The 14,448-nt window shown below is 41.9% G+C and overlaps 1 protein-coding gene across 2 annotated transcripts in view; it reads left to right on the top strand.

The window, feature by feature from the left end:
* Positions 1–7,322: 7,322 nt before the first annotated feature.
* KCNU1 (potassium calcium-activated channel subfamily U member 1) overlaps positions 7,323–14,448 on the top strand; it is a 177,693-nt gene continuing 170,567 nt past the window's right edge. The window contains exon 1 of one of the 2 annotated variants that reach the window (XM_038166983.2): positions 7,323–7,487. The gene's annotated coding sequence lies outside the window, so the exon portion shown is untranslated. Of the gene's footprint in view, positions 7,488–13,573; positions 14,150–14,448 lie in introns of those variants that run through there. The other variant, XM_038166985.2, reaches the window with a different exon arrangement.

Below are 14,448 nucleotides of genomic sequence, written 5' to 3'. Positions count from 1 at the left end.
TTCCCTCACTGCTAGAAATAAAAAGTGTATCTTTGCTATAACAAGAGAACAGGTTTGCGTGTTTTAACTTGGGTAGCAGTAGGCAAGGGTTGTTATATCTCAGATGGAAAGTCTCAGCATTGCTAAATAGCAGATTGGCTTGGGCTCTTTAGCAGTGCTGATCTGATAAAAATATTGACTACCGTGTGTTTAACATTCCCTTTCTCCCTTTCCTCTGTGGAATCAGCCACTCCCTTCCCACTGTGATTTTAAATTCTTCCTTTGCTGGATGGAAAGGATTTCTTCCTTTGAGAGCACAGTTTTGCCTCCATGTATTATATGGGGGCTGGGGGAAATGCTAACCGTTGCCTGTAGTTTGTCTATCAGATAACTTTGTATTGATAGCAATGTGTGCAGCATGATGTATATGCTGTGTGTAGCTGTACAGTCAGGTGTCATGGCTCTTTCCTGTGTCCATTCAGCCGGCTGCCTCTCCCCTTATTGTTAGCAAGACAGCAATCTTGCATTATTACCAGCTCTGGTAACAGACATGCAGTATGGCTGGATTTAAATCACTCTCAATGAGATATTTCCAAGCTTTGCAACTGGCTTAAATGAAAAACTTGAGAAAAGCAATAACAATTCATAATCTTCTAAGTCAGAGCTATAAATCCCCCTCAGCTTGTTAATTTAAACAGAGGTATTGTGCTGTGAAAAGGGACCAAATATAAAAACTCTGCAGCCAGACAGATCTTAGCAGGTTCTACCATTAAAGTCTCTCTTAAGCAGGTCAACATGAAGAGCAGAACATATGTCTACTTGAGGGAAGAGATATATAGTCTTCAAATTTCCTTTTTGGCTGCCACAGCTTATTTCTTCTGGCTCTTCTTTGCCACCATGTTAAATAGTGGTTGCATTCCTTAGAGGACAAGGCAAGCAATCATCTGGAATACTGCTGGAAAGTAGTTGGACTTCTGAAGCACTTCTATTTACCATGAGCTGCTGTACAGGTTCTCAATATGGGTTTGTAATGCTTTAAACAAGTTAGTGCTTTAGCTTTCACTAGAAAGGCTGAAGCTAATATAAAAATGTCTAGCTATGAAGCTGTAATATTTTAACTAAACCTATATGAAGTCATAGTTAAAGGAACACGTGTTTGTGCACAGGCAGGGTCTAAGCACATTGGCCTTTGTAGCTGAAGTGAAAAAACAGCTCCCTAGATGCAGCAAATTCCTCTCTTTATCAAGCATAGAGACACTGTGTGATGCCACTCAAAAGAATGGGATGCAGCACTTAACTGAGGGCAGTAGTCCTCTTGTGTGCCCGTAAGTGCCCTCTACTGCCAGAATATCTTTCAAACTATTCAGTGGTTTTGACACTTGCATGAAAAGGAAGGTAGGTCCAGGAGTGATTATGCCATGGTAACATGTCAAATCACGAGGAAGCAAAGTTGCTCTGAACAGAGCTGCATGTCATAAATTAAGCAACTCTAGATCACTTTTCATAACACCAGCTGCTAGCACAGACACCCCCATCTTTCATTGTACTGGACCTGTCATCAAACTGATGGGTCTACCCATAACCTGGGTTGTGATATTCAGATTGGAAAAAAATACATTTTTTTTCTGCTAAATGGAAGCTCAAGTTCAATCCTTCGTAAATAGGTCTTATCAAACCCTCAAAATAAAGTGGAAAGGAAGATACATTATCTAATTTCATGGTAACTGGCTATACAGCTTAATTATAAAAACAAAACCACATAAAACAAACCTCTATTCAAAGAGTCAAATGCCTCTGGGTTCTCTGTCTTTGCTATGAAAGGCTGTCTCTTTCCCTCCCTGAGCTGTGATCATCATATTTTAAACACAAGCTTTCTGACTTGAAAAGCAGAAATGAGGTTGAGCACAATGCAGGGTTTCCCTTCTGGAGCCAGCTAAAAAGATTGATGAAATAACAGATAGTCTTTAGCAAAATAGCAAGTGTACCTGACGGGAACCACATATCCATTCAAGGAGTATAATAGCAAGAGCAATGCATTTTAAACATACTCCCAACTGGTCTGTCAGTAACAAATTGGACTTGTCACATTCTCCAAACAGTTTTAGTGAGAACATTAACAATGTTAATGATCTGTGGTCTCAGCAGGAGAAAGAAGTTTGGGTCTAGTTCCAGGAAAGCATGGAATGGCTGGCTTGCAATTGTTTTGTTCTCGAGACTGTAGGCTTTTCAAAAAGTATATGATGTAAGCTATTGCTCAGTGTGGAAATTCAGAATTGGTATTCATTATGCACGTGGTCATATAAATGCGTCAGCATAAGCACAACGTGACTCACTTGGTATGAGATTTCAGAAATTTACTAACACATTTCTGAAGATCACGTAAGGGCTAGAAATCTTCGTCACCCCATTCTGGATACTGAGATGCTGTGAAAATTTTGGGCTTTGCTTATACCCACATGTGAGTTTTAACTCTCAGAATTATTTCAGACAGTCTGTGTGTATGTACGGTGTTCCCATTCAGGGAAACGTTACTGTTTGACGTTTGTAGGACTTCCCTGTAAAAAGCAGAGTAATCGCCTTTTTTTGGTAGCATCTTGCTACGTGAGAGAAGATGTGAGGCTCTTTCACAACTGTTTGTATAAGATCTACTACAATGAGACCCTCATCTAGATACTGTTGTAGTAACAGAACAGTAAAAATCCTCATAGTCATCCCTTTAAATTTTTCACTCTTCCTGATTTGAAATAAAGAAAAGAATTCAAGACAAAATTATCCCCTATACCCTTTCAAGTGCTTAAGCCCATGTGAAAAATGAAAAAATAAAGTATTTTGTTTTTCTTCATTTAACAATCTTATTGTATTACCTGTCTTGCTCAAGGTCTAATTCAAAGTAGAATACTTGATGAGGAAACATGTTCATTGTCAAGTACACAGGAAAATAGAGAAAACAATCTACCTGTTTCTCCTAATCTCTGGTAATTATGCCAATGACCCAGACTCAGAACGCATACCTAGAGGAGAGAGAAGCTTGGAATGATGAGTTCAGGTTGAAGCCGGATGGTAATTAATTCTGCAAAGAAAAACACCATAATTACTAAAAAGTAATAAAACTTTACATTATATTAAAGAGCCTAATATGTTTTCTAAAAGGATTCTATTAAATCTAGTGCATTAGGAATATGCTATTTATAACTGCAAGCCTTGCAAAATGTCAATAGCTTGGTATTTACCTTGGAAATTAGGCAACTACATAAAAATAAATAATTATATTTAAAAACACATTTAGAAATTCTTTCATTAATGAAATTAATTATATAATCTTAATAAGGCCTGTGGTGCATAATTGTTCTAATTCCTGAAGCTCTGAAAATAAAAGCCATCAACAGAAAATGAGAACGAAACCCAAGGAAAATCTCCTCTTTCTTGTTTCCATTTTAAAACCAAAAGGCTGTGAATTTAAGCCACTTTTAAGGAGAACTCGGAACTACTTAGAGCTCTGGGTCAGGGTGTGGGAAGCTGTGTCGACTTCTTACCTGGCTGATGGGGAAGTAACTGATTATTACAGCTGATGTTGTCTTGTTCTCTGCTACTGATTATTTTTCTGTTCAACCACTCATTTGTGCCTTAAAGTGAAGACCTGATACAGACTTCAGCACGACATGGATTCCTCCCTTGGCCAGTGGGAAAGACATTTAAAGCAATAAACGCAGACTTACTTCTGGGTGGTAGCTTCTCAGTGGAATAGAAAACAACTCTTAGGGCAAAAATCTCCCTATACTAAAGAAACGTTTTCTCATGTGTTTTGCTCTGAAGTGGACTATTGTGTGTTTTTTTTTAGCAAGTGTCACTACCACATGTATGCATGCTTGAGTGTAAATAGAGTTTGAGTTTACTCTGCTAATACTTAAGGTAAGGCAATGTTCTTTCTCTTTATGAAGAAAGGCAGAAAATAGAGATGCCAAGTCTGTAGGGAGGGCTAAATGCATTCACAGTCTATGCAGTCATTTGTTCTGGGAACAATTCCATCGCAGGTGTGCAAAGGAGCTTCCAAAACATCCCAATTACATCTGAATATTATTTTTGAAAATTGATACGTTTTAAACACGTTGTTGTTTTAGTAAATTTAAATGCGTTGCTGGTTTACCTCAGGCATGAGGTTGATTGCATGCGAGCTACCCTCTCCATGACTGGCTGGCATCAGGTACACCTCGTGTGGTAAAGGCTCAGCCTAAAGGCCAGCCTGGCTGGGCATCCTGCTGGCCGAGCAGTAACGGTGAAGGTTAAAGGACTCTAGATCTTCATCACAGAATGTTCTGGCTGGGACCAGGCATGACAGTATGGATGAATTTGCTTTTCTATTGCTTGCGTGAAAACTGCTTTTTGGTTCATTTCTGCACCAGACTGCCAAACCAAGTTGCAGAACGTGCCAGGAGATTTAGGTATACTGTTACAGAAATGAGCAAAGATAAAAAGGCACTTTAAACAAGCCTTTAATGATTTTTAACTTCAGATCATACCTGCAGGCTATGGAGAATCCCTTCACCTTCTGCTGAATGCTGGGGTGCTCATTATGACAGCTGTTTAGTGCAGAAATAACACCAGGCAACATTTTAGTACTGGAAAAGGTCGTATTTGTTTTGCAAGGATTATGTGGCTTTTACTGTGGTAAATTAGAGTTTCCTGAATAGGTTTGAGTCCGTGGTGTGAAATCTGTGTGCCAACATCTCTGTACAGTCTTCAGTGGAATGAAAATAGTCTTGCAAAAATTGTCTTCAGTTTGATGACTCCAGGTGCCCAGAAAAGCTACCATCTGTCTCCTTCAAAGGTCAGCACTGCCTCTTTGACGTTGTTCCTTCACTCATTGTTTCTGACTGAAAAAGCTCCTGCTGTAGTGAACTAACACCAGTATCTCAGTCCTCCTCAGGCGCAGACTCTCAGTTGATCCTTCCTTACTTCTTATCTTATAAAGCAACAGACCAACATGATAGCTGCCACAGATTTTATACCGTGTTAATAAGTATTTTAAAAAATCCTCCTAATTCTAATTTTATTATATTACACATTGTTGGCACATGACATCTGCCCATTAACTTCTATTGTAGTCCTACTAGTTACAGAAAAACCTGCATTAATTAAACCTGTTGGGATGCCACACTTTCACATGCCTACAGCAACATTGAGTATGTTGTGCTTTGCTTGATCAAGATTTTTGGTTTTGGAACAAGATGGGAGAAGAGAAGGAGATAGCAGAGGTACAGGTAGGGCAGTAAATAGAGGATGCTTCTGAGTTTAAATATGTTTATGCTGTCAACAGAAGAAAAGGTGGAATTTCCTGATTAATCTGGGAGAATAATAAATAAATAAAGGCAGAGAATTTGTGTGTTCCTGACTAGAAACGGAGGGAGGAGTACAAGGAAGTAAATGCTAAACCACCAGGCTCCGTTCTCACAAGCTCATCATCCAGGTGGGCTCCCTTGTAGCTCCTGCTCAGAGGCAATAAATGTTACAGCTTTACAGTGAGGAAAAAATGAGATCTGCCATTCCCAAAGGATGCAAATACATCTCTGCCTATGACAAGCAGTTAACAATACAGATAGCATCTGCCTGGGCTTTTATCATGATTTAAATTTGTTTTCCATTCACCAGGCTCGATTGCAGGAGAGTAATATTGAAATGTGCACGAACCACTAGATACAAATTTTATTACCACCTCTGTGGTGCACCTCCTATAGAGAGAAGTTTATGAGGGGAAAAAGATCACAGGCTACTTTGTCACCTCCAATGTTTGTAGTGCAGATTGGAAGAAGTAATTGTTTTTCTAATAATAGAGAAAATTCTTGGCTGGAGGCATTGTATTGTTTTAGCCCATGGCTAGGTGATGTAATCTGCACTATATGGAGTCAGCAATCTGCCTTGCAGCGATTGGTTTGCAGGATTACTTCTTCCCAATCTTGCAGATGATATATCAATGCTGGGGGCCTTACAGCCGTCAGACTCATTAAAAAAAATGCATGCCCATTTTTCACAGCTACGAAGTTGTTGGCACCTTTGGGTAGTGCTACAGTCCCCAAAACACAAAGAGCCAACTTTATGCAGGGTAAATGACATTGAACATCACTGAACCCTGGTAATAATAAAAGAAGCTCTCCCTTCCTGTGGGCAAGATGGGATTAAAAATGTACAGGACACAATAGGGCAGAGTCTCTTTGGCTCCTACTGGTTTAATGCAGAGGTTGCCTATGGCTGTGGAGCACTGTCCAAGCGAAGGGCACCCTGCCTCCTGCGGAAAACTGCCTCTTCCTCACGGCAGTGCTCTTAGCACACCTTGGAAGAAAGAGCTGGCTTGTCTTAAAATGTTTTAATAGCAGATCTGGCTGACCTGACTCGAACAGAAACTGCTCAGAAGTCCAAATGCCCTGATAACACATCTGGAGAGATGGTAACCCCTGCCACGAGAGCCTAACACATGGCAGCAAAGAATTGTATGTGATGCAGATTCATTCTCTTCAAACTGATTACCTGTTGGTAAAAGTTGGCAGCTGGGAGAAACAGCCTTCTGCCTCTTAATGACTGATTTCTGTGTCTGGGGCACCAGTCTCAAAAATCATGTTTCTTCTTTTATTCTGAATTATTGGTATTCAGGCACAAAAAGCATACACACCACATTACGGAGAGAACACAGCACTGCAACTGGATGTTCAAACAGATTTTGAAAGGGTTTCATATGAATTTCAAAGGACTTTGGTTCACGTGTTCTGTGAACTGCATGAAAAATGCAATTTGGGTCAGGTTTGGGTCAGTATGTTTGTATTTTTCCCAATGTTTACATTGAAGTAGTGCACTGTCACTTTGCTGTCAGTTACAAGACAGGAGCTGGAGCCTGGGGACGCCCAGGTAGTTTTACCTTTGCTGCACTTATCAATTAATTCTGAGTGATCAGAAAGGCAAATAATGCATACAGTAGTAGTGTCCAAAAGATATTTTCAGCCTCTAATTACAAGATTCAATCTGGGCAATTTGATTCAGTTTTCACTTCATGAGAAGGTTATTTGTGGGATCCTTCAGATTCCAATCTGCCAAATTCCCAGTCTGTAGGCTATAACTGCATTTAGCGATCTGTAAGAGCAGGGATCTCAAACCAAGGTTCGGTGATAGCAGCAGACTTATGTGTGCAGGTCTCCAAATTCAACCAGTGTCTTATTCAGGGGGCAAGAGACTTCTCTCCCACGTTTTTGGAGCTATAAATGAACTTAAAGATTAACTGCTAATTAGAGTTGTAGAAAAGAAGGCAAATGTAGAACAACAGAAAGCATTCCCACTAGTTAATGTAAATCGATGCTATCTAATTAGGTTGGGCTGAGAGGGACAGGTGTCAGCTGAGCTGCAACTAATAAGGGCAGAAAAACTCTAAAAGAGATTAGAGCTACCCAAGGGCCTCTGCTTGTTCTTGTCAGAGCAGATGAGTAACAAAAGGAAGGAATTGTAGAGAAGATGCTGGAATCGCTTTGGTCAGTCTATGTGGGCTGCAGCAGTTTTGTGTTTCTTTTCCTTCGCAGATGCCTTTTTCTTTGTCTTTGCTGGGTGGCTATCACGTGTATGTGATGTATTTGTGTATGCTGCACATGTATGATGAAAGTTGTTTTTTTGCCTGATTTCTGTTTCGGATAGATCACAGGTTTGGTATCACGGTATCATTCAAATTGAATATATGCAAAACATTTCAGGAATATTTAGTTGAAAACTTATACAAATCTCCTAAGAACATGTAGTTTGCTATTGTTTTTATGGCATGTTTTCCTCTCTTGCACATAGAGTGTGAATCACAAAAGCAGCTGGCACACAGAACCTTGTTTGATGTTCTGGCTTTTAGTGCTAAACTGAAAACAGAAGAGTTGATGTGATCGGTGGTACTGTTTTAATGAAAATACCCAGTCCCTTGACAGTGACCTTTTCAAAAAGCTTGGGTTGAAATGTGGCAAGCAATAGAACTTACCGAAATTGTATTTAAGTCAAAATATTAAGAACAATGCTTTAATCAAGCTTATTTTCCAGCTTCCTTGGTATTGAAAGGCCATGTTTCTGAAAGACCCTCTAAACTGGTGATCCTTGAACTAATGTTCAGTCCTGAGTTTATGTTTTTTAGGGCCAGACCAGCAAAATAGCCATAGAGGGAAGCAAGACTTGCAACGTAACTTTACATAATTCTAAATAGTTACGTCCACATATATCTGGTAGGTAGCCACACTAATGACTCGTATTATATTTTGAAAGAATTACAGAGAAAATGAAACATCCTTTGTAGCTGCATTCAAAAGGGTTGCAGTTGCTTTTAACAGCTTGATGGAATCACGCTGGTACAGAGCTCAAAGGTCTACATCTGTGTTTCCTTGTCCTAGCCACAAACCTCTGACTGTAGGATCTCATCAGTATTCCTGCTGTAAGACTTGGTGCCAATATGGTCTTTGTTCCCTGAGCTTAAAAACCAGCCTGTTTTCACTGTTGACAGCTTTATGGAAGCTGCTATAAAGTTTTGCCAGTGCTCCCTCTGCCTGCACCGATGAATCTACATCTCCCACTACAAAAAGATTGATAGTGGGCTATTTTTATATTTTCAGCCAGATTTATGTATTCTGCAGAATCATATGAAGCTAACCACATAATAAATGCATGTATCGATGAATGTGCAAAAAGTTATGCCAACTCTTTCTGAATCTCTCCCTGCATACCACTAATACTGCAAAAGGAGATTTTCTATTTTTTTGGGGGTGTGTGGGGGGGGAAACTTAGATATATGCAGAAAGGTGTGAGGAGAAAGATGAGGCTAAATCAGAAGGAATGAGTTCCAGTTGTCAGGCAGTCCCAAATCAGGGTAATACTGCCCCAAGAGCTCAGTCTCAAATGAAAATCTCCTTAACTCTGACAATGCTGATACTTTGACAGATCATACAGTTGAGCTGTGAATCTTCCAACAGAACAAAATGAATGGAAAAATAGAGAATGACAAAATATTATTTTCTTTATTTTTGGGCTGCTTTTCCACAGTCAGGTTTCCAAAAAGATCTGTTGACATAAGTGCAGCAGCCAGAGATGAGAGGGTTTTTAAAATAGGTTTCACTGGTACAGGGTTTGTACTTGGAAAATAATTATTCTTCAAAGATTTGTGAAAAATAGAGTTTAGGTGTTTAATCATTAAAAACCTGATGTCCTTGAGTATAAAAGTTAGATGAAAGAACTGCCAGGGATCTTAATGCTGCTGAAATGCTACACGTAAAGGGAGCAATAATGATCAAGCCTGAGGTGATTACATTCTCTAATTAGAACACATGTATCATTTAGGCATGTTAATCTTTGTCTGTCTAACGATTTTGGTTAGACTAACCTATATCCACTGCAAACTACTTTGATCGTAACATCAGCACACGTAGCAAGAAGAACCGCTACACGTGTTTGCGTTCCCCTGAGCAAGCGTTGAAGCTCCCTGCAGCGTTCTGGTTCACCTTTGAAATACACCTGGGTGGACTAAGGACCCAGCTCCCACCAAAGCAGTGTCATGGGCATGTTAAGCTCAGAGGGTTTAATTTACAGCTATAACACCATTGAAATTAGCTTCAGTGGATGTGTGGAATGTAATCGTGTATCTCAGAGTGTATTGGTGCCTTGCAATGAATGCCATAACAAATAAGTGATTCAGGAATCAGGCTTCAAACTGTAACTAAAGGTTGGTACCTGCTAAAACAAAAAAGCTTTGGGTGAAAAGGGAGACACCATCAGCTTAGCTGAGATTTCTGCAAGGCAAGTTTGATTGCAGAGCATTTGTCATGCCTAGTAAAGGGAGGATGGCTGAGAGGCTGGGGAGCTTGGGAGACATGGTTTCAATTCCACTCACCTGCAGACCTCCTGTGTGACTTTGGGGAGGAACAGCAAAATCATGTAATCCTCCTTTTGCTTCACCTCCCTGTTTGGAAAATGGGGACATGCAATTTCCCTCCCACATAGGCATGCTGTGAAGAAAACCCTGCAAATGACTGATACGCTCTTGTACTGTGGAGATAAGGACCAGACAAACAGCAAGGGCCCAATTTATCCATGTACAACCCATTTCAGACTCCTCCCTTGCATCCTCCATCCTAACTCCCAGACTGCGTTTCAAATGCTCAGTAGCCACATGAGGTTTTTTAAATCTAGGAATTGTCCTGGAGTAGATCCAGCTCTACTGTGTCCTTGGTTTCTGAATGCTTGTGTGTGGAGATACTCCCCCACAGAGGGAGAGATGTGAAGGACAGTTGATTCGGCTTTAAGCTGAGGGTAAAGCCTTGTGTGCACAGCTGCCAGATGACAGGGGAAGTACAGCAGTGAATTTACCTCTGAACAGAAGTCACAGGACGGCTTCTTGCAGTGTGAGCCCTTGGTTGTGCTGCAGGCCACACATCAGCAGCCTGGGAAGTGGGATCTGGGAGTAGGGGCTGCTTTGAAAAGACAAGCGTCTCCTGAGGTGCTTCCCATTCTGTGCGAAACATGTGGCGAGATACAGAGGTGACTTGAAGGATGCTGTGAGGCTCCTCAGGATATTCTAGCTACCAGAATGTGGGTATGACTTTTCTGTGCACCTGCCTTTACAGAGCTGATTGTCCCTGGCTTTGAGAGTGCTCCTCTGTAAAGCTTCTGGTGCCAAGCTGTTGCTGTCCCTTTGGCACATGGTTTTCTTTTATCCCAGCATATCTTTTCTTTGCACTCTCATCAGACATGAGAGGCCCCATCAGGTACAACATGACTTCCAAATCAACATGATTGAGACAATCAAACTGGTTGCATAAGGCTGTTAAAAATCCTTCATTAACCTCAAGTGTCCTTCAGCGATGAATGCTGTGGATAAGAAAGTTTTGAAGGCTAATAGAGCTTTGAGACTGATGGGCTGTGTTTGGAGCCGGCATGTGGGGGAGAACGAGAAACAGGCTAATGAGACAAACAGATGCTCTGAGACAGGCAGCTGAGAATGAGAACAAAATGCAGAGATAAAAGGGAGGAACAAGTCCAAGAGCAAGCCCTTGTCCCCTTGTGCTTGCTCCATCACCATGGGTATAACTCGTCACACTGCAGTTCATCGATTTTTAAAAAATTATTACTATTTTTTCTTCCATGGTGACCCTAAGGTGTGACCATAAGACACTGTATAGAAGGGGACATGATTTCAACTAATGAAGATTGGGTCCTATTATTTACCAAAGCTCAGCGACCTTACATGCACTAATGTAGAATATTATGGCAGCAGAGGCATCTGGCTGCTTCAAAAACACTGCGTGCACTGACTGAGCACACAGAGATCATCTATGAGAGACCGAGAAAGAGCAAAGTCCACACAGACCTGTGGCACTTCTTGAAAGCTTAACTGTTTATGAAGATGGAGAAAGGTTGCACACAACACCTTGGGCGTTTCAGCATACTGAATCATCTACTGAGGGATTCCATCTAACCCTTAAGTATTATTAAAGGTTGCATGCAAAGTTGTCATCCTGGACCCAAGGAGAGCTCTGCAATTAACTGCCAGAAATCCCAGCACCTTGGAGGATCCTGCCAGGAGATGTATAGGAGAGCAATTCTAATCCTTCCCAGTATGGGACAGTATATTCTTTGAAAACTTTTTAGGTCTCAGCAGTGCTTAGCACATTCTGGCCTGAAAGCTCTTTGATTTAGAAAAGCAGCTGCATGTCAGCTGTCGGTGCAGGCGTGCCTGGCCATTTGCTCTGATGGTGCCCATAAAGCTGCTCAGGATCTGGCTCTAGCAGAGGAAAGGACTGCAGGAAGCACGAGGGATTATTATCCTCATCAAGAGAAAATGAGAAATGATTTTACTAATAAAATATTTGCGTTATATAAACAAAGAGAATTCCTGTGCAATTTATTCTCTTCATGGACATGTTTGATCCTGTGTCACATGAGTGTGTGTTTGTGCATTTGTATTAGGCAGAATAATGGCCTTTTTGAAAAGATGTTAGTGGATTATTTTATTCTTGCTGCAGGTGGCATTAAGATGAGAGGCCTTGGCTATTGTGCTGTCAATTTGTTTAATGATTATTAGAGGAGCAGGTGATTTCTATTAAAGGGAAGTGACAGACTGTCCATGAGATATAGATGCATGTTTATTAAATTGGAAGCCTGGAGCAAGCAGCCTGCCTCATTTGTTTCCAAATTCTGGACCAATCTGTTTTATTTTGCACCTGGAAGGTTCAGAGCACAATGAAAGTGGGAACCAAGCAGGGATAAGAGGACTGTTGCATTCATGCACTTCATTTTGGATGGAGGTGATTGCAGTGGGAAGGGGGCTGGGAGAATGCAGGCTGTAACACATTTCTGTTTAGTTTCTTAGCCTTCTTACCTAGATAGGTTTGGTAGTAGAGAGAGGTGATATAAGGATTTAACCTTTAAGCACAAATCCTTTGTCTCTTCCCTCTGTGCATGTCTAGGAAGGTGAGTGATTTGCTCCAGACCTGTTTATCCCAGCATTCTGGGTCTACTGGGAGCCAGCTGCTTCAGAGGGAGATGTAAGCTCTCTTCGCAGTGAACAATTATAGAGGAATCTACCCAAAGGAGACATTTATTTGTAATCCCTGCCAGCTATTGGTTTGTGCTCTGAAGCCGTGGAATGTGTCTTTTTTTTTTTAATCCAGCCTAATGTGCCTGTGGATGTTCTCATTACTTAGTAGTTAAATCCTTTCAGGATGTGCCTCCCCAGTTCAGTGCCTTTGTTACCCTTCTTTCCTCTCAGTCAAAGTGGTGCACTTTTAAAATCAAATATTTCCTTTCACAGATCTAATGTAATAAGCTTATCGCTCCATCTGCCCCCATTAGCCAGATCTTCACTGGGATAGTGATTCAGGTTCTGGTGTCTGCAGAACAAAGAGGATGCTGAAAAACTGGAAGTGTTCATAAAAGAGCCATATAAATGATTCAGAGCCTAGGAAACATCTTTCTACTGAAAGACATAAGGAGCTTGATCCATTTAGGCTATTAAAGAGGAAATAAAGAGGAGACTATCACAATGTGCAAGCACAAGCACAGGGAAGATGACTCCTGATAACAGATGGCTCCTCCAGCCAGCAGGCAAATACTCAATATACAGTGAAATTTGGCTGGAAGGTCAGGATCCAGCTTTCACTGGAACCTGGAGCTAGCACAGGAGCTGGGGGGAGGGAAGGTACGTGTTTTCAGGGCAAGGTTAATAAGCAATTGGAAGAATTTGTCATCAGAGAAACAAACTGGGGGGACAATCCCAAATATGAGCCTACTCTAGGAGATCTGTAATGCTCTCTGACGGAGAGCATTATTTTATTCTGCTGATTAGACTGAGCCAAGTGGTGTCTCAGTGGGCCCTGTGAGCTCTTGGGGAGTGGGTGATCATGGTGCAGGCTTGTTGTGGTGGGGTTTGTGTGGCTGCAGAAAGAAAGCTGCTTAAAGCATAGGCTTCTGTGTCAGAAACATCTGAAACAGGTTCCTGTGAACCAGCTGAATTCCTCTGTGGCCTTAATTTTTCTCCCCCAGCTTCCCTACCTTCAGATATGGAGGTTACAGAGACGTTTCCTTTCAGGAGGCAGGTGTGGAAGTCTTCACGTTCATAAAGCACTCTGAACATCAGCAAGGTTATTTTTGCACCAAAACCGAGCACTGCGTGATGCCTCCTGGTGGATTTCCACTCTTCATCTAATTCCAAATGTGAGCATCAGTGCAGCATAAACTATGGTTTTGTCAAATTACAGAAAATGAGTCTGCTGGCTGTTGTCAGCTCCCTTCGAGGCTTTTGTGTCTCTGCTGCTGTATCTCTTATCTGTGCTGCTGACAGGCTGTGGCCGTCCCGCAGCACTGCCAGGGTGGCCTGTGGCTGCTTTGGGGACAGCTGGGCTGCGAAACAGCCAGGAGTTACTGGGAGCCATTACTGGGAGCCAGCCCTGGCTCAGCTGCAGCAAACGAACGGGCAAAGGCTGCCATCTTCAGTCAGAATCCCCCTACAGCAGCGGGTGGGAGAAGTGCAACGAGGAGTTCGCACCCAGAAAAATGGGAGGTGAGGCAGGAGCCAGGTGGAAGAAACGTGTTAGATGTGGAGCACGAGCTGCGCTAGCTGCTGGCACGTCCTGGTGTCATCTTGGCGGAATTGCTGTCCCCAGCTGCGGTCCCACAGGTAATGCTTTGTCACTGCCACAGGGGCAGCTGCACAGCCAAGGGGACAACATGGCTGCCTGTGGCGCGGTGAGGCTGAGCTGAGGCGCTGCCGGTAGGCCAGCGTCAGGTTGTCCTGTGGCAGAGCTAAAGCAGTTGGGTTTCTTTGTAAGAACTCGCCTAGCTTACCTAAACCTGCTGCTGGACAGTCCTAATGAGCACCTGGCCTGAATGTTAATTGAGATAATAGATAGGAGGTTCACTGCTGTCTGTTGTCTCCTCTGCCTGTGCCGTGTTCTTGGCTTGCAAGAGATGATTGAA

This window comes from Anas platyrhynchos, chromosome 23 (genome assembly GCF_047663525.1).
Source record: "Anas platyrhynchos isolate ZD024472 breed Pekin duck chromosome 23, IASCAAS_PekinDuck_T2T, whole genome shotgun sequence".
NCBI classification, from domain to species: domain Eukaryota; kingdom Metazoa; phylum Chordata; class Aves; order Anseriformes; family Anatidae; genus Anas; species Anas platyrhynchos.
Note: the sequence above shows the minus strand (reverse complement) of the source record. Positions and strands in the feature narration are given on the sequence as shown.